We start from the raw sequence: 23,255 nt of genomic DNA, 5'->3' as shown, positions 1-23,255 counted from the left end.
TACGACCATAATTATTTTGATTACTTTTAGAATAGATCTTCTCTGATTCTACTTTGTTTTGAGTTGTACACAATGCTTCTGATGGTCATGAGGTTTAACTGTTTTTGTCCTATAAAGCCAATAATTACCATCACTATTTTAGGGTAGACTATATATTTCTTATTCCCTAATTTCATACTTGCTTGTATTAAAAAATCAAGTAAACAAAATATATACTTCTATTTCATGTTCTTTAGTGAGAAATTTGAGCAAGCTCCCAGAGATAATGGAGGACAGAGGAGCCTGGCATCATGCAGTCCACGGGGTCACCAAGAGTCAGACACAACTTAGCGACTGAACAGCATCAGAAATTTTATACTCTTTATGAACATTTTATTTAAAATTTATATCCCAAATTATAGTTAACATGTATAAACTAGAAATAATAAGTAAAATAGTATAATAAAAGTAACTCATCCCTAACAATTTTGTCATCGTCCCTATCAGTTTTCTTTCCATTAATTTCATAAGAATCTATCTGTAAGGAGCTTGAATGAAGTGCCTCAAGACAACCATGATGCAGAAGATTTTTTGCCCAATTTGAATAGGAAACACTCAGGAATCTCAGACCCAATACTCAAACCAATTTTCTGACTTTGAGATTAGCGCTTTGTTTACTGTAAGCCAACATAGCAACATTTTCATCCAGGTTAATGCAACAAAAAATGAAGAACTGATTAAAAATTTTTTCTTCCTGCTACATTTGATTTTTCTTTTCTTTACTGCCTTTAATGCCTTTTTTACCAGTATCCATCCGTTTTGTGACTTTTAGTATAGATTTCAGTATATAGGTATATCTATCCCTACATACTTCTCCCCAGGTTTAGATAAGGGGTTTTATGAGGTTTTTAACATTTTTTTTAATGCTTAATTTGTTTATTTATTTGTGGCTGTGCTGGGTCTACGTTGCTGCGCAGGTTTTTCTCTTGTTGTGTAAAGTGAGGTCTGCTCTCCAGTTGTGGTAAAAAGCTTCTCATCCCCGTGACCTCTCTTGTTGCTGCGCACAGGCTCTAGGGTGCGAGGGCTTCAGTAGTTGCGGCTCCTGGGCTCTTGAACACATGCTCAGTACTTGTAGTGCATGGGCTTAGCTGCCCCGAGACGTGTTTGATCTTCCCAGATCGGGGATCACACTTGCGTCTCCTACATTGGCAGGCGGATTCTGTACCACTGAGCCAGGAGGGAATCCCAACTTTTATTTATTTTGTGGGTGAAGGAATAGTTGGGACAGGGGTTGCTGCCAGTTTTCCACATTTTAAATTGGCTGAGAGTACTAATGTTTTAATTCATGAGTCACAGAAGAGTTTTGTAAAATAAGTTTGTCAGATATAAGATTTTTGTTTTTGTTTGTTCTTACTTAGCACTGTGGAATATTACTATATCCAAGTAAGATACTTCAGTTGTTTTGATACACTTTTGGAATACATCCTTGTGTTTGTTTTTTATTTTCACTATGCAAAGAAATTTACAACAATTTCATCGCTTTATTTCTTAATCAGTGATGTTGCAAACATTTTTTATGTTTTTAGTAACAAAGTTGTCTTAGGCTCATTACTTCTGTTATTATTTCCAGGTTTGCATATTTTCAGATTGTGTTAAGGCTTATAGATTGACACATTCCAGAAGTATTAAAAATAAAAAGTGAAAACCCACACACACCTGCTCCCCAAAGTAGGTTAATAACCACCATATTCTATTTTCTTTGTATGGATAACTTTTTTTTAATAAAAACTAAAATCATACCATATGTATTAGTCTTAGGTTCCTTTTCAACATATATATTGTAACACATTTGATACTGATTTTTAAAATTGTGTTATTACAAAGTGATTATATACAACTTACTGTAGAAAATTGATATTTGTATACTTTCAAAAAATCTTTTCATCCTTCATTCTTTTTCCTGTAAATATTTGTAAGTGAATCATATTCTATCTATTATTTTGACTTGTTTTGAATATAAAAACATATTGTGAACATTTTTCAGTGTCATCAACTATTTTCCACATCTTTGTGTTTTTTTTTTAATTTTCTGACTGCAAAGTATGTTTATTGTATAAAATTTAGAAACTAGAGAAAGACAAAAAAAGAAAAAAAAAAAACCTTCATCTAACTGATTAGTTTACCCTTTTTTTTTGTATTGAGTGTATTTTTCATTTTCCTATTGATTGACATTTTTAAGGTGATTCTTTTTGTCATATGCTGCCAGTAATTTTTCCATATTGTTTATTGTGTGTTTTATCATGTTTTGCTTTTTAGATAAAGAAGTTTACATTTTTATCTTTATTCCAGTATCGTAGATGTTTCCTTTTGGAGTTATGCCTAAAATTACCTTCCTGAACCCTTATGATTATGGTATTCCAGTGCATTTCCTTTTAGTCCTTTTATGATTTTACTCTTTTACTTTTAAGTCTTTTATGTATTAAAATATTTTTACCTATCATATAACACAGGAATCTAAATTTCATTTTTTCAAGTCATTACCTATTTGTGCATTATTCTGACACTGTTTTCCCAGTGATTTTAACATGATAGTTTTCTCTTAGGTTTTGTTGTTATAAATTGAATATTATATTTTTGTAGATAGTTATTAATAGTATATAAAAAGATACTAGATTTTTATTTGGTAATCTATAATCCTGACATCTTTTAGCTATAGTTTATCAATTGGGATTTGAAAGTTTTTATAGTAATTAGTTTCATAAAGATCCAAAAGTTTATCTGACTTTGGTGCTGGAATTTCCTCATAGATGGTATTCTGTAAAACCCCCAACTTGACAAGGTCAATAAAATATTAAAAAAGTTAGATCAACTATAGCTAGAACAGCAAATTAGGTAAAATAGCAAGTTAAGTAAAATGAAATGAGGTGGGAAATGTGTTTTTTATTTTTGAAGGTAAAGCCCTTTGGTAGAATTAAGTTTATCAGCAGGAAGGGTGAAAAAAAAAACTTGGCTGTCATTGCTTTACCGTGTGCTCTCCAACTCTGTTAAAGGATGTATATGCTTTTACTAGGAAATTGTTTCTAGGTGACAATTTTAAAGCTAAGTATTTACTTAAATTGCTGTTTTGACTGATGGTTGGATTTTGTTCTATAGGTATTTGGGGGAGGAAAAAAAAGATTATTGATGCATTTATTTAAATTCTGATTCTTTATGGTACCTACTTTATTTTTGTGACACAAGAGTGAGATTAGGCAGTGTTTTTCCACTAAGCTGACTTCCTTTTGCCCTTGGCTTCCTATCATGTTTTTACTAGATGTCTGTGGGAGGTAGACATGAATGAATGTAGCTTCCTATGACCTTGAACAATTCTAGCATCATTTATGAAAGTTAGGTCTAGAGAGCTGTTTATATGCCTTCTGAACTATTTCATGCAAGGTTTAATTATTCTCTTTATGATTTTTTCTCCTTTGTTCCTGATTTCTGTTAATGATATCACCATCCTCATAATCACTTGGAGTCAAAATCTAAGTCTTCTGATGCCATCCTCACCTCCTATATCCAGTATCGTTCAAGGCCTGTTGATTCTACTTATTGCCATAGATCTTCAAATCTATCCTCTCTTTTCCCTTACTACTGCTGGTTCATGCCTTTATCACCTTTCCCCTGAACATTTCTAGTGACTCTCTAATAGATCTCCTCTTCCAGCCTTGTTTCCCCCAATCTATTTCCAAATAAAGCAGCAAAAATAATTTTCTGAAAAATACCTCTGGTTGTGAAACTTGGCTGCTCAAAAATCTTCCCATCCAGGTTGTAGTCTGACCCGACTAGTAAGAAGGCCTCAGGATTCTGAGAAAGGGGGTGATCCTTAACTCAGTCACATACTGCTGCATAGTTATCCAGGCCAGCTTTTCCTGGATCAGCCCAAAGTTGTGAATTTTCTCCCTAAATGGTACAATTAGCAGCATTATCCACCGGGAAAGGGGCTGCTGCTGCTGCTAAGTTGCTCAACTCTGTGCGACCCCATAGACGGCAGCTCACCAGGCTCTGCCGTCCCTGGGATTCTCCAGGCAAGAACACTGGAGTGGGTTGCCATTTCCTTCTCCAATGCATGAAAGTGAAAAGTGAAAGTGAAGTTGCTCATTCGTGTCCGATTCTTAGCGACCCCATGGACTGTAGCCCACCAGGCTCCTCTGTCCATGGGATTTTCCAGGCAAGAGTACTGGAGTGGGAAAGGGGCAGTTGTTTAAAAGAAAAAAAAATCTTCCCATTCCCTGGAAACCATCTCTTGCTATATCTTTCTTATGTCACTTTCTGCCTTCTTTTAGAACTACTTTTAGACTTTTCTCTTCTTACCCAGGAGCTTATAAGCTCCATGAGAGGAGACCACAAAAGAAGTATTTTTGGCAGCACCTGCATGGTCTTGCATATACTACTCAAGTGGTAGATTCTTTGAATGAACTAGAAATATCAGTTAAGAGAGAAAATGTACAATTACATGAAACATGTTCATTTAATATTTATACTTTTTTATTAGCATCACAAATAAGATTTTTTATTGTCACTCTTACAAGTCTGAGTTTTATACAGATTTCTAGACTGGTAACTGATATCCATCAGCTTGTTCAACTTTAGCCCCTGTCTCTTTCCCAGTCGCTTTTCCAAAATTACTACCTTCATCATGAAACATGAGTTTTCAAAAAAAAAAAAGAAAAGAAACATGAGTTTTCTCAATTCAAACTTGGGAAAAAAGCACTTTTACTTTTCTAACAAAAACATCATAGAGCAGATAAATAGATTCACAAGTGTTTTCCATGTCTTTTCCAGTGCTGTCTGGAATCAGTTTATTGACAAGTTCTTTCAAGTCATCCTCTGGTTTTGGCAGATCCGTTGGTGCTGAGTGTGAGGTTTTCCAAATCTGGTTGTTGTGCTTTTCAGTAAAACCAGCAGAACATAGATGAAGCTCGTCACCATCGGTAATCTTGACATCAACGTGAACTTTATTCATGGGCTGCCGTTTTTTGACCATGGAACACATTTTGTCACAAGCAGGACCCGTGCCATGAAAATTAGCTAATTTTTGCCCTAAACATCCTCAGTAATTAGCTTGAATTTTCTAAATGCAACTTCATCATTCTGCAGATTAGCTAAGCTCACTTCAGAAACATGACCCTTGCTGTCTAATGCGATTTTGGTTCCTTGAGTTCTCATGACCAGTTTTTCCAATATTTTTATGTTGGACATAGTTGGTGCTTTCACATTATTCCAGTTTTTCTTAGAACATGGATCAACCACTTTTCCTCTAGTCTCCCTTTTTGCTACCTTTTGTAAGGTGCTTATTCTGGCAGACTGCCATGTTGCTGCTCAGTCAAAAGGGAGCATTTAATCTTGTTCCACCACAAAATAAAATATAAAATATTTTTCAACACAAAAATCCTCTTAGATAAAAAAGATTTAATTGTTTTCCACCTTTGAGTTTAATAATCAACTGATTACAAAACATTATAGAATTTAAAGAATCTTTCATTTAAAAAAAAAGTTTATCTGAGGACTTCCCTGGTGGTCCAGTTAAGACTCCACACTTCCACCACAGTGGGGCATGAAGTTGATTCCTGGTCACGGAAGTTTCACTTGCCACGTGGTGCAGCCAAAAAAAAAAGTCATCTGAAGGCAAGAGTTGAAGATGATATAGTAGACATCATTAAGTTAAATGACATAATTTTTAATTCACATTTAGTAAAACAAAGCTTGTAAAGTTCTATGCTTTAGGGAAAAAAAATAAAGGTTATCATGGTGACTTGTTTATTCTATAAGCTGCATAACCAAAGGAAATAAAAATTAAAGACATTTGAAATAAAGAGTTTTCGAAAAAAATAAAGTAACTTATTTGCTTCATGTACCCTAAAAGGTTAGGTCAGCCAGGGTTATCGAAGTAATGGGGAATGGGAACATGGGGGTGATTGTGGTATTTCTGTTTAAAACTTACACAATAGGGTAGGAATGTTGTACATATTTGCTTAGAAGAATATGGTTTGAATAAATTTGCTCTCCTAAACGACATCTGTCCAAGTGACCTAGCTGCTTGGATTCTTTTTCGCAAGCTATTAGGTTGCTGACTGTGAAAGTTGCCATTTCTTATTCCTGTCACTATAGAAAATTGAGAATTGAATTAGAAATAAGAAATTTAAATTTCTTAGAACTTCATCTTTTAAAAGAATACAGTATTCCCCTCCATATTTATCGTGGTTAGCTTGTCTTTTTATTGGGTATAATTCGTGAGTCTGTACATCACCTTAGATGAAGTAGTTCCTCAAAAGCTGTTTTGTAGTTTCTGGATTTGATTTTATTTTAAGGGAGCTTTTCTTAGCTTCTGTTTAAGACAGCAGTATTTAAATTAATTGATACTTGCCACTTACACTTAGTCTGATTTATTAAAACTAAGTCCCCAAGTTAAGTTTAAATACTGATATCTTTTAATAGTATGTATTAAACATATTTGAGGCTAAAAATACCCTTTTTTGACTTAATAAGATCTATATCCTATTCAGAAATTTCAGGTTATTTACACTATTTTATTTAGTGAAAACACATAACTTAAGAACCAAAAAAGTTCATAAGTTGTAATGTTCTCTCTGTTTTTGAATACTGAGTAATATAGTTTTTTAATATTGAAGTATAGTTGATTTACAGTGTTTCATTGTACAGCAGAGTGATTTAGTTTTATGTGTGTGTGTATACACACTTTTTTAGATTCTTTTCCATTGTAGGTCATTACAAGATACTGAGTATAATGCAGTCAGTTAACATCCCCTCAAAGTACAAGGTGATAATTAAAGGGTTTTTTAATTTTACTTTTTTTTGCTAATGATAGAATATATGTTTGATCATTTGAGGTTAGAGACAATGGGAAAGCATTTAATAATGATTATTTACACACTCACTGAAGTGCTTTAACATTCCTTTGTTAAGCACATTTTCCTGTGAAATGTTTGTAGTTGCACAGACCATGTCAATGCCTGCTGGTTTTTCCCTCTGTGAAGTATCTGTTCTTTTATAATATATACAGAGATTTATGAGAGACTTCATGGTGTGGATGATCAGAAACCCAACAGGACTCATTTTCATATAATTTAGTGCCAGTTGAACACTCTGGGTGTCGGTTGTTGCTGGGACCTGTTTTTGACTCTGTTGAACCTTTACTGGCTGTGGTTTGTCTGGCCATCACATGACTTCTCTGAAAATTCCCCCTCCCCTTCATTTCCAGTAAACTGTTTGAGTAGGAGTGAGTCAGAGTGAAACCAGCTTCCCTGTAACCACAGGGCTTGTTAAAGAATTTGTCAACGTGGACTCTAGAGGGTTTGCATTAAGCTTTGCAGTAACTGCTATGGTTTGTGTTGCGTCAGGAGTTCCACAGAAAAGCTTCCTGCTTTCAAGATACCTTGCTTGTTTGCAAAGGGTTAAACTGATCAACTTTACCATAATAAACATTAGAGACACATGTTAAATCCATTTATTTTATCATTTAAAGGCTGTGTCAAAGCTACCAAGGCTTATTGTAGTTTCTCTTTTCAGAATCAACCAACCACACCCAACAACGTTAAGTTTATGAAAAGGCAGGCCTGCTAGATCTTTTTTCAGAGCTGGCTCATGATTTTACCACTAAGTACCATCAAGATTAAGCAATTCCAAGTGGTCTCTTTTGAAGGATTCTGTTGCAGGATATTGCGACTACTAGCACAGTTAGCTTTTGGTACATAAAGGTCACTTACATTTGGTTGAACAAGAAAAAGTAGCACTTAAAATAGTTATGTAGTTGTAGTTTTTAAGCACATGTAGCATAGTTATGGTGGAATTCTTAATGCCTCATTTTATTTGCTTTCTTGGGAAGGTTTCACTTTATTTTGAATTCTTCTCTCTCCATTCCACTCCCAGACTTTTGATCTTTCTTCCTTTTCTGACTCTTCTGTTTCTTTAACCCATTCTTAGAGTGGTATTAACAGGAAAGAGAGTTGCAGTTTGACACAAACTGCTGAATGAATGGCCACTGGGAAACTTGTCTGCTCATTGTGCATTCCTAAATCCGTTTGTTTTTATCTGTTCATTTCTGTATTTAATCACTTCATCTTGGGCAGACTTTTATTTTAAATATAAATTTAATAAATACATTTAAATTAAACCTCCTAAAAATCATTTTTATTCTGCTTACCCTTTTTTGTAACAAACTACATTTAGGGAAAAGAACAGATGGAAAATTTTGGGCTAATTATTTCTCACAAGAAAGACTACTACAGAATAATGGAAGTTTAACATTGTTTACATTCTAGAAATGAAACATTTGTTTTGAAGAACAGGCAATTCTAGTTGAAATTAGATGATTTAAAATGAAAATAGAGGTTAACACAGTCATTTTCAAAGCGCAATGAGTAATGTTTAAGATTTTTCTTGTTAGTTTGCTTTATTTTAAACACTGGAGAAAAATACAATTTTGTTATATGTCTGCTTTGTTCTACTCATTTGCACACCTGTTTACAGATATGGGGTGGGGGGACAAGCAGTGAACAGGCATTAGGTTACCTTTGTTAAACTAATTTAAAGATTTTATTCAGGTTTGTATTTCAAAGACCTTTTGTAAAGTGCCTTTAGAAAGGCCCCTTTCATTGAAACTTGGACTGACAGACTTCATGTATACTGTGCTTTTGCTCATGGGTTTGCAAATCAGTAATACACTAAATACAAACCCACCCTCTGTTGTATCTGCTCAATGCTCCTAGGGATTCTGGCCTAAGATCAGAATTAATTCAAGACATGGACTGCTCATTTCCTATTTCAAAAGGTGTTTTTGTTTCTAATTAGTCAAGGTTCTTGGTTTATCATAATAGATCTGTAGTTCTCTCTTGATGAGTATCTAAGGAAATTTTTCTTGGTAGAGTGTTCTTCCCATTTTCCTGCCTTGGGCCTTACAATGTAACAACATGACTATCCTGCTCTTAAACTAAAGAGTTATGTGGAAGTGGGCATGGTCATTAATTCATTTCTCCCCTCAAAAGTAGGCATGTACTCTATAGACTTGCTTCTCCACATTCCCTGATAAGGGTCTTCATCCAATAATTTATCAAAACTTACAAAATCTTGTATTTTTACTACTTCTTGAGGTAAAGACTTAAGAAAGTTATTTAAATCTGTGCTTCCATTAATTTGTTTTAAATTTCCCTGTTTCATGTTATGAAGGATGCCACCCTAATTCTAGTATTGTTAAGTTTTTTTTTAACACTTCCCTTTTCCTCTTTTCATAAATTTTCATCCTCTTTTTTTTTCTCTTTTCTTAACTTAGAAATGTCAGTTACCTTTTCAGCCTTTCTAGAGAAATCAATTGTTTACTTTTTGTATCTAATATCCCCAAAACTCTTTGATCATTTTAATTCCCCCATATATCTTTATCTAATTCTTTTATATCTTTTCTAACATGAAGTTGTCAGAACTGCACATGATTTTTTACTATTAATATATTTGTGTATTTTCAGATTACAACTGCAGACCTGTTTGGCAATGCATTTTGCTAATTTTTAAAATAAATTGTTTACTTTAATACACTGTTTACTTGGGAGACCACTCCAAGGTCCCTTTCCTTTGTTCATAACTTAAAACTTTCGTAATCCGTCATTTTATATTTAAATAATCCCTAAATGTGTTATCCTACTGTTGTCCACTTTGAAACCTACCTGCCATGTTTCCTCCTCAAGTTTATATGATCCTTAAATTTATTGCCATGATTTTGGCACTTTCTACCTTAAAATTCTAATTTCAACTATAGATTTGGAACTTAAGCTCTGTTCCTTTTTCCAGGACCATTTATAAACTTGTTTAGTGGGGTGATTGATTCTGTCTTAGGAAAGAATCCTCCTATTTGCATTTTCATCATAGAGATGATCCCATTTCTCTTTATCCTTTGTTTTCAGTCTTTAAATTTCCTGTCCCTGAAAGCTTTGTAAATTCTGTACTGACCTGGTTTTCATAGCTTTGCATGTTTAAGTTCATCTCAACCATTTTTACTTTTTTCTTCTTCATTCACAGACTCATTTTCTTGTTCTTACATACACAGCAGATTGTCATATGATTTTTGTTTTTTAAATTCCAGTTTGAATCTGGAAATAAAAGTTATTTATTAGTTACTTGTAACCAAAATACAATCAATTATAAATGCTAAAAATAGAGGGTGATTTTTTTTTTTTCCCCCCTCTAGCATCAAATAAGATTTGGTAAATACCCTTTCTGGTGAGACATGAGGAGATCACATGAGGAGATACTGGCTTCAGACAGGAAAAAGAGAAGAAAAGAAAAATGCATTACTTGTGTAATGTGTCATTTCTAATAAATCTTGCATACTCAGACGTTTTCCCTGAACGTCTAGGGCACTGTTGTTCTTCTTGGGCGACAGTGTTCATTGTTATTTCAAGTAGAGACCTGCAGGCGCTGATAGGAGTGGATGCCTGCCTGCCTTCCTAAAAATCACCATATGGTTTCTTTTCAACAGAAATCTCAGCAGGGATAGAGAGAGGAAAAGAAAGCAGCAGATACTGGCCAGTTTTACTGCTGATAACTTGGACTACGTTGTTGCTGTTCAGTATCTAAGTCAGGTCTGATTCTTTGCGACGCCATGGACTACAGCATGTCAGTCTCCTCTGTTCTTCACTATCTCACAGAGTTTACTCAAATTCATATCCATTGAGTCCACTGATGCCATCCAACCATCTCATCCTCTGCCACCCCCTTTTCCTTTTGCCTTCAGTCTTTCCCAGCATCAGGATCTTTTCCAATGAGTCACCTCTTCACACAAAGTATTGGAGCTTCAGCTTCAGCATCAGTCCTTCCAGTGAATATTCAGGGTTGATTTCCTTTAGGATTGACTGGCTTGATTTTGCATTCCAAGGGACTCTGAAGAGTCTTCTCCAGCACCACAATTCGAAAGCATTCGGCCTTCTTTATGGTACAACTCTCACATCCGTACATGGCTACTGGGAAACCATAGCTTTGACTATACAGACCTTTGTTGGCAAAGTGATGTCTTTGCTTTTTAATACACTAGCTAGGTTTGTCATAGCTTTCCTTCCAAGGAGCAAGCATCTTTTAATTTCATGGCTAGAGTCACCATCTACAGTGATTTTGGAGCCCAGGATAATAAAATCTGTCACTGCTTCTACTTTTTCCCCTTCTATTTGCCGTGAAGTGAACAGTTAGAACTGGACATGGAACAACAGACTGGTTCCAAATAGGAAAAGGAGTACGTCAAGGCTGTATACATACTGTCACCCTGCTTATTTAACTTATATACAGAGTACATCATGAGATCACTCACCTAGAGCCAGACATCCTGGAATGTGAAGTCAAGTGGGCCTTAGAAAGCATAACTATGAACAAAGCTAGTGGAGGTGATGGAATTCCAGTTGAGCTATTTCAAATCCTCAAAGGTGATACTGTGAAAGTGCTTCACTCGATATGCCAGCAAATTTGGAAAACTCAGCAGTGGCCACAGGACTGGAAAAGGTCAGTTTTCGTTCCAATGCCAAAGAATGCTCAAACTACTGCACAATTGCACTCATCTCACATGCTAGTAAAGTAATGCTCAAAATTCTCCAAGCCAGGCTTCAGCAATACGTGAACCGTAAACTTCCAGATGTTCAAGCATCTGGTTTTAGATAAGGCAGAGGAACCAGAGATTAAATTGCCAATATCCTCTGGATCATCGAAAAAGCAAGAGAGTTCCAGAAAAACATCTATTTCTGCTTTATTGACTATGCCAAAGCCTTTGACTGTGTGGATCACAATAAACTGTGCAAAATTCTGAAAGAGATGGGAGTACTAGACCATCTGACCTGTCTCTTGAGAAACCTGTATGCAGGTCAGGAAGCAACAGTTAGAACTGGACATGGAACAACAGACTGGTTCCAAATAGGAAAAGGAGTACGTCAAGGCTGTATATTGTCACCCTGCTTATTTAACTTATATGCAGAGTACATCATGAGAAACGCTGGGCTGCAAGAAACACAAGCTGGAATCAAGATTGCCGGGAGAAATGTCAATAACCTCAGATATGCGGATGACACCACCCTTATGGCAGAAAGTGAAGAAGAACTAAAGAGCCTCTTGATGAAGGTGAAGGAGGAGAGTGAAAAAATTGGCTTAAAGCTCAGCGTTCAGAAAACTAAGATCATGGCATCTGGTCCCATCCCTCCATGGGAAATAGATGGGGAAACAGTGGAAACAAGTGTCAGACTTTATTTTTTTGGGCTCCAAAATCACTGCTGATGGTGATTGCAGCCATGAAATTAAAAGACGCTTACTCCTTGGAAGGAAGGTTATGGCCAACCTAGATAGCATATTGAAAAGCAGAGACATTACTTTGCCAACAAAAGTGCGTCTAGTCAAGGCTATGGTTTTTCCACTGGTCATGTATGGATGTGAGAGTTGGACGGTGAAGAAAGCTGAGCACTGCAGAATTGATGCTTTTGAACTGTGGTGTTGGAGAAGACTCTTGAGAGTCCCTTGGACTGCAAGGAGATCCAATCAATCCATCCTAAAAGAGATCAATCCTGGGTGTTCATTGGAAGGTCTGATGTTGAAGCTGAAACTCCAATACTTTGGCCACCTCATGCAAAGAGTTGACTAATTGGAAAAGACCCTAATGCTGGGTAGGATTGGGGGCGAGAGGAGAAGGGGATGACAGAGGATGAGATGGTTGGATGGCATCACCGACTCGATGAACATGGGTTTGGGTAGACTCCGGGAGTTGGTGATGGACAGGGAGGCCTGGCGTGCTGCAATTCATGGGGTCGCAAAGAGTTGGACACGACTGAGCGACTGAACTGAACTGAACATCATGAGAAACTCTGGGCTGGAAGAAACACAAGCTGGAATTAAGATTGCTGGGAGAAATATCAATAACCTCAGATATGCAGATGACACCACCCTCATGGCAGAAAGCGAAGAAGAACTGAAGAGCCTCTTGATGAAAGTGAAAGAAGAGAGTGAAAAAGTTGGCTTAAAGCTCAACGTTCAGAAAACTAAGATCATGGCATCTGGTCCTATCACTTCATGGGAAATAGATGGGGAAACAGTGCAAACAGTGTCAGACTTTATTTTTTGGGCTCCAAAATCACCGCTGATGGTGATTGCAGCCATGAAATTAAAAGACGCTTACTCCTTGGAAGGAAGGTTGTGACCAACCTAGATAGCATATTGAAAAGCAGAGACATTACTTTGCCAACAAAGATCCGACTAGTCAAGGCTATGGTTTTTCCACTGGTCATGTATGGATGTGAGAGTTGGACGGTGAAGAAAGCTGAGTGCCGAAGAATTGATGCTTTTGAACTGTGGTGTTGGAGAAGACTCTTGAGAGTCCCTTGGACTGCAAGGAGTTCCAATCAATCCATCCTAAAAGAGATCAATCGTGGGTGTTCATTGGAAGGTCTGATGTTGAAGCTGAAACTCCAATACTTTGGCCACCTCATGCGAAGAGTTGACTCATTGGAAAAGACCCTAATGCTGGGTAGGATTGGGGGCGGGAGGAGAAGGGGACGACAGAGGATGAGATGGTTGGATGGCATCACTGACTCGATGGACATGGGTTTGGGTAGACTCCGGGAGTTAGTGATGGACAGAGAGGCCTGGCGTGCTGCAATTCATGGGGTCGCAGAGAGTCAGAAACGACTGAGCGACTGAACTGAACTGATATATAAAATGTACGTTTATATATCTATATATAAATGATAGAACAAAACAACACAGTCGGTGTTCTATCATTTGATGTTGCATATATTTCATATATATTTGATATATATATTTAGTTACCAACACTAATGGGTTTAATTTAATTGCTTTTAAATAAGAATTTTGGTTTTTTAAAAAGATTCTAATGTTGTCTTCTAAAATTCTGTGTGAGTAGTAAAAGCTACATGTGTTTTTCCCAAAATTCAGCATTTAAAGCTTTTCTTCTCTTTTCGTGCTTGAATTTATTCAACCTTAATATGTTTGTGTTATCAAAGCTCCTAACTACCACAGATTCATTAGGGTCATCTGTTCAGTTCAGTTCAGTTCAGTTGCTCCGTCGTGTCTGACTCTTTGCAACCCCATGGACTGCAGCACACCAGGCCTTCCTGTCCATCACCAACTCCCAGAGTTTACCCAAACTCATGTTCAGCGAGTCGGTGATGCCATCCTACCATCTAATTCTCTGTCATCCCCTTCTCCTCCCACCTTCAATCTTTCCCAGCATCAGAGTCTTTTCCAGTGAGTCAGCTCTTCGCATCAGGTGGCCAAAGGATTGGAGTTTCAGCTTCAACATCCATCCTTCCAGTGAATACTCAGGACTGATCTCCTTTACGATTGACTGGTTGGATCTCCTTGCAGTCCAAGGGACTCTCAAGAGTCTTCTCCAACACCACAGTTCAAAAGCATCAATTCTTCAGCACTCAGCTTTCTTTATAGTCCAACTCTGACATCCATATCTGACTACTGGAAAAACCATAGCCTTGACCAGATGGACCTTTGTTGGCAAAGTAATGTCTCTGCTTTTTAATATGCTGTCTAGGTTGGTCACAACTTTCCTTCCAAGGAGTAAGCATCTTTTAATTTCATGGCTGCAGTTACAATCTGCAGTGATTTTGAAATCAAAAAATAAAGTCTACCACTGTTTCCCCATCTATTTGCCATGAAGTGATGAGAGTGGATCCCATGATCTTCGTTTTCTGAATGTTGAGCTTTAAGCCAACTTTTTCACTCTTTTCTTTCACTTTAATCAAAAGGCTCTTTAGTTCTTCTTCACTTTCTTCCATAAGGGTGGTGTCATATCTGAGGTTATTGATATTTCTCCCGTCAATCTTGATTCCAGCTTGTGCTTCTTCCAGCCCAGGGTTTCTCATGAAGTACTCTGCATATAAGTTAAATAAGCAGGGTGACATTATACAGCCTTGATGTACTTCTTTCCCTATTTGGAACCAGTCTGTTGTTCCATGTCCAGTTCTAACTGTTGCTTCCTGACCTGCATACAGATTTCTCAAGAGGCAGGTCAGGTGGTCTGTTATTCCCATCTCTTGAAGAATTTTCCACAGTTTATTGTGATCCACACAGTCAAAGGCTTTGCAGTAATCAATATTGCAGAAATAGATGTTTTTCTGGAACTCTCTTGCTTTTTTGATGATCCAACGGATGTTGGCAATTTGATCTCTGGTTCCTTTGCCTTTTCTAAATCCAGCTTGAACATCTGGAAGTTCACGGTTCACTTATTGTTGAAGCCTGGCTTGGAGAATTTTGAGCATTACTTGACTAGCATGTGAGATGAGTGTAATTGTGCGGTAGTTTGAGCATTCTTTGGCGTTGCCTTTCTTAGGGATTGGAATGAAAACTGACCTTTTCCAGTCCTGTGGCCACTGCTGAGTTTTCCAAATTTGTCGGCATGTTGAGTACAGCAGTTAGGATCATCTGTAGGAGAGCAAAAAAGTTTAGAATTTTTTTTTTCAGTTGAGATTTATTGTGAATTGGCAACATGGAAGCAATATTGAGAGTAATTTATGGTATGTTACAAACCCCTTTCTAAAAGTGTTTGACACTATCTACATAAGCATACACTACAGTACAGCAGTTCCATTTTGTATATTTATACCTAGCAGAAAGATGCTCCAAAAGACTTGTACAAGAATAGTCATAGCAGTATTATTTAACCCCATACTAGAAGCAACTCTAATGTCCACCAATAGTAGAATAAATAGATTACTACAAAGGCAACAAATTGATTACTGCCACATTCAACAGCAGGTGTGAATCATGTGGATAGTAATGTTCACCTATAGAAGCCAGAAATAACAGAAGACCTACTTTGTAATTCCATTTATATGAAGTTCAAAATAGGCAAGCTACATCTATTGTAGTAGAAGTCAATAGTAGTGGTTGTTTGGGGGTAAGAAGTAATTACTAGGAGAGCCAGCAGTGGGGTGTCTGGAGTTCTGGTAATGTTCTATGTCTGGATCTTGCTTGTAGTTACATGGGTGTGTTCATTGTAAAATTCCACCAAGATGTATATTTTAGATTTATATATGCTGCTGCTGCTGCTGCTGCTAAGTCACTTCAGTCGTGTCCGACTCTGTGCGACCCCAGAGACGGCCGGCCACCAGGCTCCCCCGTCCCTGGGATTCTCCAGGCAAGAGTACTGGAGTGGGTTGCCATTTCCTTCTCCAAGGCATGAAAGTGAAAAGTGAAAGTGAAGTCACTCAGTCTTGTCCGTCTCCTATTGACCCCATGGACTGCAGCCTACCAGGCTCCTCCATCCATGGAATTTTCCAGGCAAGAGGACTGGAGTGGGTTGCCATTGCCTTCTCCACATTTATGTATATTACTGTATATCTACTGTACATTAAAATGTTTTTACTGCCCTCCCCCCAAAGTAAATGTGGTAATAAATATATAAGTGCATGTAGAAATTCATTTAATTATGACTTTGACCCAGACGTGACTGGTAGCTTCCTGTTTTATACACAGCACTCTGAAATGTGTGTCATTCACAGATTATATGTTCCACATGTATCCTTTTATGTGAAAAAACTTAACTGATCATTCACATGTAATTTTTGAAAGGTACAATGTGGACAAAGTGCCATAGAACCTGCGACAGACATTACTGTCACTGTATCAATGACTTTTGGACCTTTCTTCTTTACCATATTCCATATTACAAATGATATTGATTGTACTTAGAGCCTATGCACGTGTAATTGAAATAATGAAACAGACTTAGTGACTAAACAGCAGTTTACTTATACCACATGTATTAATCTCACTTTTTTTTTTTTTTGGTTTTATTTATTTATTTTTTTATTTTATAAATGTATTTATTTTAGTTGGGGGCTAATTACTTTACAATATTGTAATAGTTTTTGCCATACATTGACATGAATCAGCCATGGGTTTACATGTGTTCCCCTTCCTGGACCCCCCACCCACCCACCTCCCTCCCTATCCCATCCCTCTGGGTCATCCCATTGCCCCGGCCCTCTGTTCATTAAAAGACGATGCTGTTTGTGACCCACTAAGTTTTCACAGTATCCAATCTCATGAAACCTCATTAAATAATAGAAACATACGAATATGAAGAGTAAAAATATCTGAATTTTCAGATTTCTATGTGGATCAGGTTTTTAGTACTTACTAAATTTAGCTCGTTGCCAAAATAAATATTTCTTGCTGTTTCAGAAAATACACAGATCTTTGTGTTCATTTTTAGACATGACTTCATAGATTTTGATTAAAAAAAACAAAATTTTTCTGTTTATATTTTTATATGTAATACCCCCATTTTTGAAGGGGAAAAGATGGCCTTTATGTTCAGTTTTGTTTTTAACATGTCAAAGAGAAGAAAACCATATCACATTTTTAGATAGTGACAGAAGCAGGCAATAGATAATTCTAGCTAGAAAATCCAATACTGCTTTATAACCATTATTTTTAACTTCCTAAAAATTTCATCTACTGGCTGGGATATGAAGAAGATAAATGTTTATTCATTACATATGGAATACACAGATTTCTCGTATTTGTTATTTACAGATTTTTGCCCCACTTGAGAATCATCTAAGGAACCATTAGTTCCTTTTTGCTTTTTCCTTCTTTTTAACTGCTGAATTCTTATGTTTTTTAATTGAGATGTAATTAATGTATAACACTGTGTTAGTTTTAGGTGTACAGCATAATGACTTGATATATGTATATGCTGCAAAATGATTGCCACAGTAAGTTTTATTAACATCCACTACCACATATTGTTACAGAAAGTTTTTTCTTTTGAAAAACTTTAAAGATCTACTCTCTTAATAACTTTCAAATATACAATACAGTCCTATTAATGAGACTCACCATGCTATACATTACATCCTCAGAACTTAATTTATCTTTTAACTGGAAGTTTGTACCTTTTGACCACCTATGCCTGTTTCACCCACCCTCCATTCTTCTGCCTCTGGCAATCACCAGCCTGGTTTTCTGTATGTGATGTCAGGATCTTTATTTAGATTGCACATATAAGTGAGATAATTTAGTACTGTCTTTTTTTTATGGGGATTCCCTAGTGGCTCAGACAGTAAAGCGTCTGCCCACAATGCGGGAGACCCGGGTTCGATCCCCGGATCAGAAAGATCCCCTGGAGAAGGAAATGGCAACCCATTCCAGTACTCGTGCCTAGAAAATTCCATGGATGGAGGAGCCTGGTGGGCTACAGTCCATGGGGTCGCAGAGTTGGACATGACTGAGCGACTTTACTTTCACTTTTTATGACTAATATTAATGTATGTGTCTGTCTGTCTATCATATCCCACATTTTCTTTATCCATTCATCCATCAGTAAGACATCTAGATTGTTTCCATGTCTTGGCTATTGTAATAATGCTGCCATAAACTGGGGGCAGTGCAGGGGGTTACAGATATTTTTTTCAAGATAGTGATTTCATTTCTTTTGGATCAAAACCCAGAAATGAAATTGTTGGATCATATGGTAGTTTTAATTTTATTTTTTTTGTAACCTCCATACTGGTTGGTGGCTCAGACGGTAAAGCATCTGCCTACAATGTGGGAGACCGGCTTCAGTCCCTGGGTCGGGAAGATCTCCTGGAGAAGGAAATGGCAACCCTCTCCAGTATCCTTGCCTGGAAAATCCCATGGACGGAGGAGCCTGGTAGGCTACAATGCATGGGGTCACGAAGAGTTGGACATGACTGAGCGACTTCACTTTCACTTTCACTTTTCATACTGGTTGTACCAATTTATATTTCCACCAACAGTCACCATCTTTTTCTCTACATCTTTGCCAACACATTATCTCTTGTCTCTTTTATGATAGCCATTCTAACAGTTATGAGATGTTTTCTCATTGTGTTTTTGATTTCCCTGGTGATCAGTGATGTGGAACAACTTTTCCTGTACCTATTAGCCATATGTGTCTCTTTTTGGAAAAATATGTTTGTATCCTCTGCCTTGTTTTTTTAAATTAGATTTTCTTTTCTGTTGAATTGTATGAGTTCCCTATATGTTTTGGATATTAACCCCTTGTTAGGTACATAGTTTGCAGATATTTTCTCTCAGTCAGTAGGTTGACTTTTCTTGTTGCTGATGAAAGAAGAAAAAAATCTTTGCTAAGACCAAAATCAGGGGGCTTACCTACTATGTTTACTTCTAAGAAGAGTTTTATGGTTTCAGATCATCTGGTCTTGTGTTTAATCCATTTTGAATTGATTTTTGTGTGTGGTGTAAGATAGGGGTCCAGTTTGATTCTTTTGTCTGTGGCTATCTTTTTTTTTTTAATACCATTTATTGAAGAAACTGTTCTTTCCGCATTATATATGCTTGGCTCCTTTGTCATAAATTAATTGATAGTATACGTGAGGGTTTATTTCTGGGCTCTCTATTCTTTTCTGTTGATCTGTGTGTCAGTTTTTAAGCCAATATCATACACTTTGTAATACAGTTTGGAATCAGAAAACATGATGGCTCCAGCTTTGTTCATCTTTGCCAAGATTGCTTTGGCTATTCTGGGTCTTCTGTCATTCCATTCACATTTGAAGATTGTTCTGTTTCTGTGAAAAAATGCTTTTGGATTATTTGGGATTGCATTGATTCTGTCGATTGCTTTGAGTGGTTATGGACATTTTAACAATATTTTTCCAATCCATGAGCATATCATGTCTTTCTAATTTCTTTCCTCGGTATGCAAGTTTTCCATTTCCTTGATTAAATATAGTCCTAGGTTTTTTATTCTTTTTTGGTATAACTGTAAATGCATGTATTTTCTTAATTTCTTTTTCTGATAGTTCATTATTAGTGTATAGAAGCTCAATAGATTTATTTATTTATCTACTTTTGGCTGTGCTGAGTCTTTGTTGCTGCCCAGGCTTTTCTCTAGTGGTCATGAGTGGGACCTGTTCTCTAGTTGCAGTGCTCAGGCTTCTCATTGCAGGGGCTTCCCTTGTTGCAGAAAGAGGCGGTAGTTGCAGCACCGTGGGCCCAGCAGTTGCGGCTCCCAAAGTCTAGAGCACAGGCTCAGTATTTGTGGCACATGCACTTAGTTGCTCCACGGCAGGTGGGATCTTCCCAGATCAGGAATCGAACCTGTGTCTCCTGCATTGGCAGGCAGATTCTTTACCGCTGAGCCACCACGGAAGTCCCCACAATAGATGTTTGTATATTGATTTTTTTCTCCTCCAACTTGATTGAATTAGTTGATTAGTTCTAACAGTTTTTTGCTGAAGTATTTAGGATTTTCTGTATATAATATGTCATCTGCAAAAAGATACAGCTTAACTTTTTCATTTTCCATTTGAATAAAAATGGTAAGCGTGAACATCCTGTCTTGTTCCTGAATTTAGAGGAAAAGCTTTCAGTTTTTCACAAGACTATGATATTAGCTATGGCCTTGCCATACTAGATTCCTTCTGACCCCCTTTTTAAGAATTTGTATGATGAATGGATGTTGGATTTAGTCAAATGCTTTTCTGCAGCTGTGAGATGATCATGTGGTGCATCACAATTTGCAGATGTTGTTTAGTCACTAAGTCGTGTCCTACTCTTTTGCGACCCCATGAACTGTGGCCCGCCAGGCTCCTCTGTCCCTGGAATTTCTCAGGCAAGAATACTGGAGTGGGTTGCCATTTCCTTCTCTAAGGGATCTTCTGACCTAAGGATCGAACCCGTGTCTCCTGCATTGGCAGGCAGATTCTTTGCCACTGAGCCACCAGGGAAGACGTCTAAATCCCATTTGATCGTGGTGAATAACCCTTCTAATGTGTTGTTGAATTCAGTTTGCTAACTTTTTTTTTAAAGGATTTTTGCATCTATGTTCATCAGGTATATTGGCCAATAATTTTCTATATTTATAGTGTCCTTGTCTGGTTTTGATTTGGGGTAATGCTGGTCTCTTAAAGTGGAGTTGGAAGTGATTCCTCCTTTTCAGTTTTTTGGAAGCATTTGAGAAGATTGGTGTTAGTTCTTTAAATATTTGATAGAATTCACCAGTGAAACCATCTGGTGCTGGACTTTGTTGGGAGGTTTTTTATTACTAATTCAGTCTCCTTACTAGTAATTAGTCTGTTCACATTTTCTATTTCCTCATGATTCAGTGTTGGTCAGTTATAGGTTTCTAGAAATTTATCCATTTCTCCAGATTGTTCAGTTTTTCAGCATGTCATTGTTCATAGTAGTCTCGTGATCCTTAGTATTTATGTGGTATCAGTTGTTCTGTCTCCTCTTTTATTTTTTCTTTAATTTCTATAAGTCCTCTCTTTTTTTTCTTGGTGAATCTAATGAAAATTTTGCCTAATTGATTATCTTTTCAAAATTCTTCTGGTTTCGTTGACTTGTCTGCTGTTTTTCTAGTGTATTTTATTTACTTCCACTATGACTTTATTTCCTCCCTTCTCCCATCCAAGTACTAACCAGGCCCGACCCTGCTTAGCTTCCGAGATCAGACGAGATCAGGCGTGTTCAGGGTGGTATGGCCGTAGATTATTTCCTCCCTTCTGACTTTGGACTTGGTTTGTTCTATGTGCTCTCATTCCTTCAGGTATGAAGGTAGGTGTTGGAGATCTTATTTCTTGATGTATTCATGTATCACTATGAATTTTTATCTTGGAATTGCTTTTGCTGCATCCCATAAATTTTGTGTTTCCAATTTTTTGTGTCAAGACAATATTTTTATTTCACTTTTAAGTACCTTGACCCATTGATTGTTCAGTAGCATGTGGTTAAATCTTCACATATTTGTGAATTTTCCAATTTTCTTCTTGAAATTGATTTTTTGTTTCATACCATTGATTCCAGAAGAGAAGACTGATATGATTTCAGTCTTCTTAAATTTATTAATACTTATCTTATGTTCTAATATGTGATCTATCCTGGATAATGTTCCATGTGTGCTGAAGAAGAATGTATATTCAGCTGCTTTGGAATGGACTATTCTGTAAATGTGTCCATTAAGTCCAGCTCGTCTTACATGTCATTTAATTCCAGTGTTGCCTTATTGATTTTCAGTTTGGATGCTGTATCCATTGGTAAAAGTGGAGTATTAGAGTCACCTTCAATTATTGTATTGGTATCTATTTCTCCATTTAGGTATATAAATACTGCTTTTTTACTTTGGTATCTCTTAGTTCACTATAGCCTTGTAGTGGACACAAGCCCTGTTGACTTTCAAAGCTAGATGTTTGCGGAGCCTGTCTATCAGGTGAAGTCTTAAAACTTAGAGCATCAGAAGTGGGTTTGTGGCGAGCCAACCCTTTCCCTCTACAGGAAAAAGATGGGAGTTATGAGTTCAGTTCAGTGTGTTCATGGGAGGAGATGAGTTCAGGAGCCTCCTTTGTTGGCATCCTGAAGGAGAACTCTCTAATCTCCTGTTAAAACTTCTAAGTCTCCATAAATTATTTTTAGAATGAAGTTTCTTTGCATTTTTGAAATGTGCTTATGTGATATATTTTGTTTGCATGATTATAGAATTTTACCCTAATTTCCAATTTAAATAGAAATTCTAGTTGTCATATCTGGCTTAATAATGTAAAATCTATAAATTGGATATTGAGACTTTCATTTTTGAAAGTAGTTGAACCATTCTTTTCTGACCACTTTTTTGGGGAAAATGTGTGTGTGTATTTTATAATCCAGTCTCCTATAGGTACTGAATTTAAAATTTATTAATTAGTTTCCATTATTGCAATCACTTTATTTCATCAAGTTAACTCCCCTACTTCTTGTATTCTAGAGTTTATTTCCTAACAATCTTCATATTGCTAGTTTGTGTGAGTCCATTATAATTCAAAAAAAAAAATAGGTGATATGTGACTCCTTTGAAATTATACTCCATTTAAAGGAGACCTGTTCAAATATGCAATATTAAATCATATCAGTTACATTAATAATATTGTTGAGGATGTCAACACTAAAATGAAATATTTTGTTCACTTTGCATTTAATAAATTAATGATGCATATCTGTATGTGAAAGAGCTCATAAGGAGTCCTGATAACAGGTAGGAAATTGCAGTTAACAAACATTTTATTCTGTTTTTAAGAGGAGAAAGATTTTTAAATTATGAGTTGTGTTTCAGTCTAATTTCTGTGAAGATGATAATTAATTTTACCCATTATGTTGTTTACCACATGTAATATTATTTCATTGTAGAAAATAATTACATGGTATTAGTACCTTAACAAGTTAATATTTCAGAATGATTGTCCATGATGCTGAAACAACTTAGA

The 23,255-nt window shown here is 36.5% G+C and overlaps 1 protein-coding gene and 1 pseudogene across 3 annotated transcripts in view; one reads left to right on the top strand and one right to left on the bottom strand.

The window, feature by feature from the left end:
• Positions 1-23,255, top strand: part of VMP1 (vacuole membrane protein 1) — a 124,602-nt gene that overhangs the window by 63,394 nt on the left and 37,953 nt on the right. The gene's annotated exons all lie outside the window — the stretch shown is intronic.
• Positions 4,571-5,332, bottom strand: LOC145543468 (small ribosomal subunit protein eS1 pseudogene; annotated as a pseudogene).

This window comes from Giraffa tippelskirchi, chromosome 3 (genome assembly GCF_054371585.1).
Source record: "Giraffa tippelskirchi isolate mGirTip1 chromosome 3, T2T-mGirTip1v1.2.pri, whole genome shotgun sequence".
NCBI classification, from domain to species: domain Eukaryota; kingdom Metazoa; phylum Chordata; class Mammalia; order Artiodactyla; family Giraffidae; genus Giraffa; species Giraffa tippelskirchi.
The sequence above is the reverse complement of the archived record's forward strand: the minus strand, read 5'-3'. Positions and strand labels throughout refer to the sequence as shown.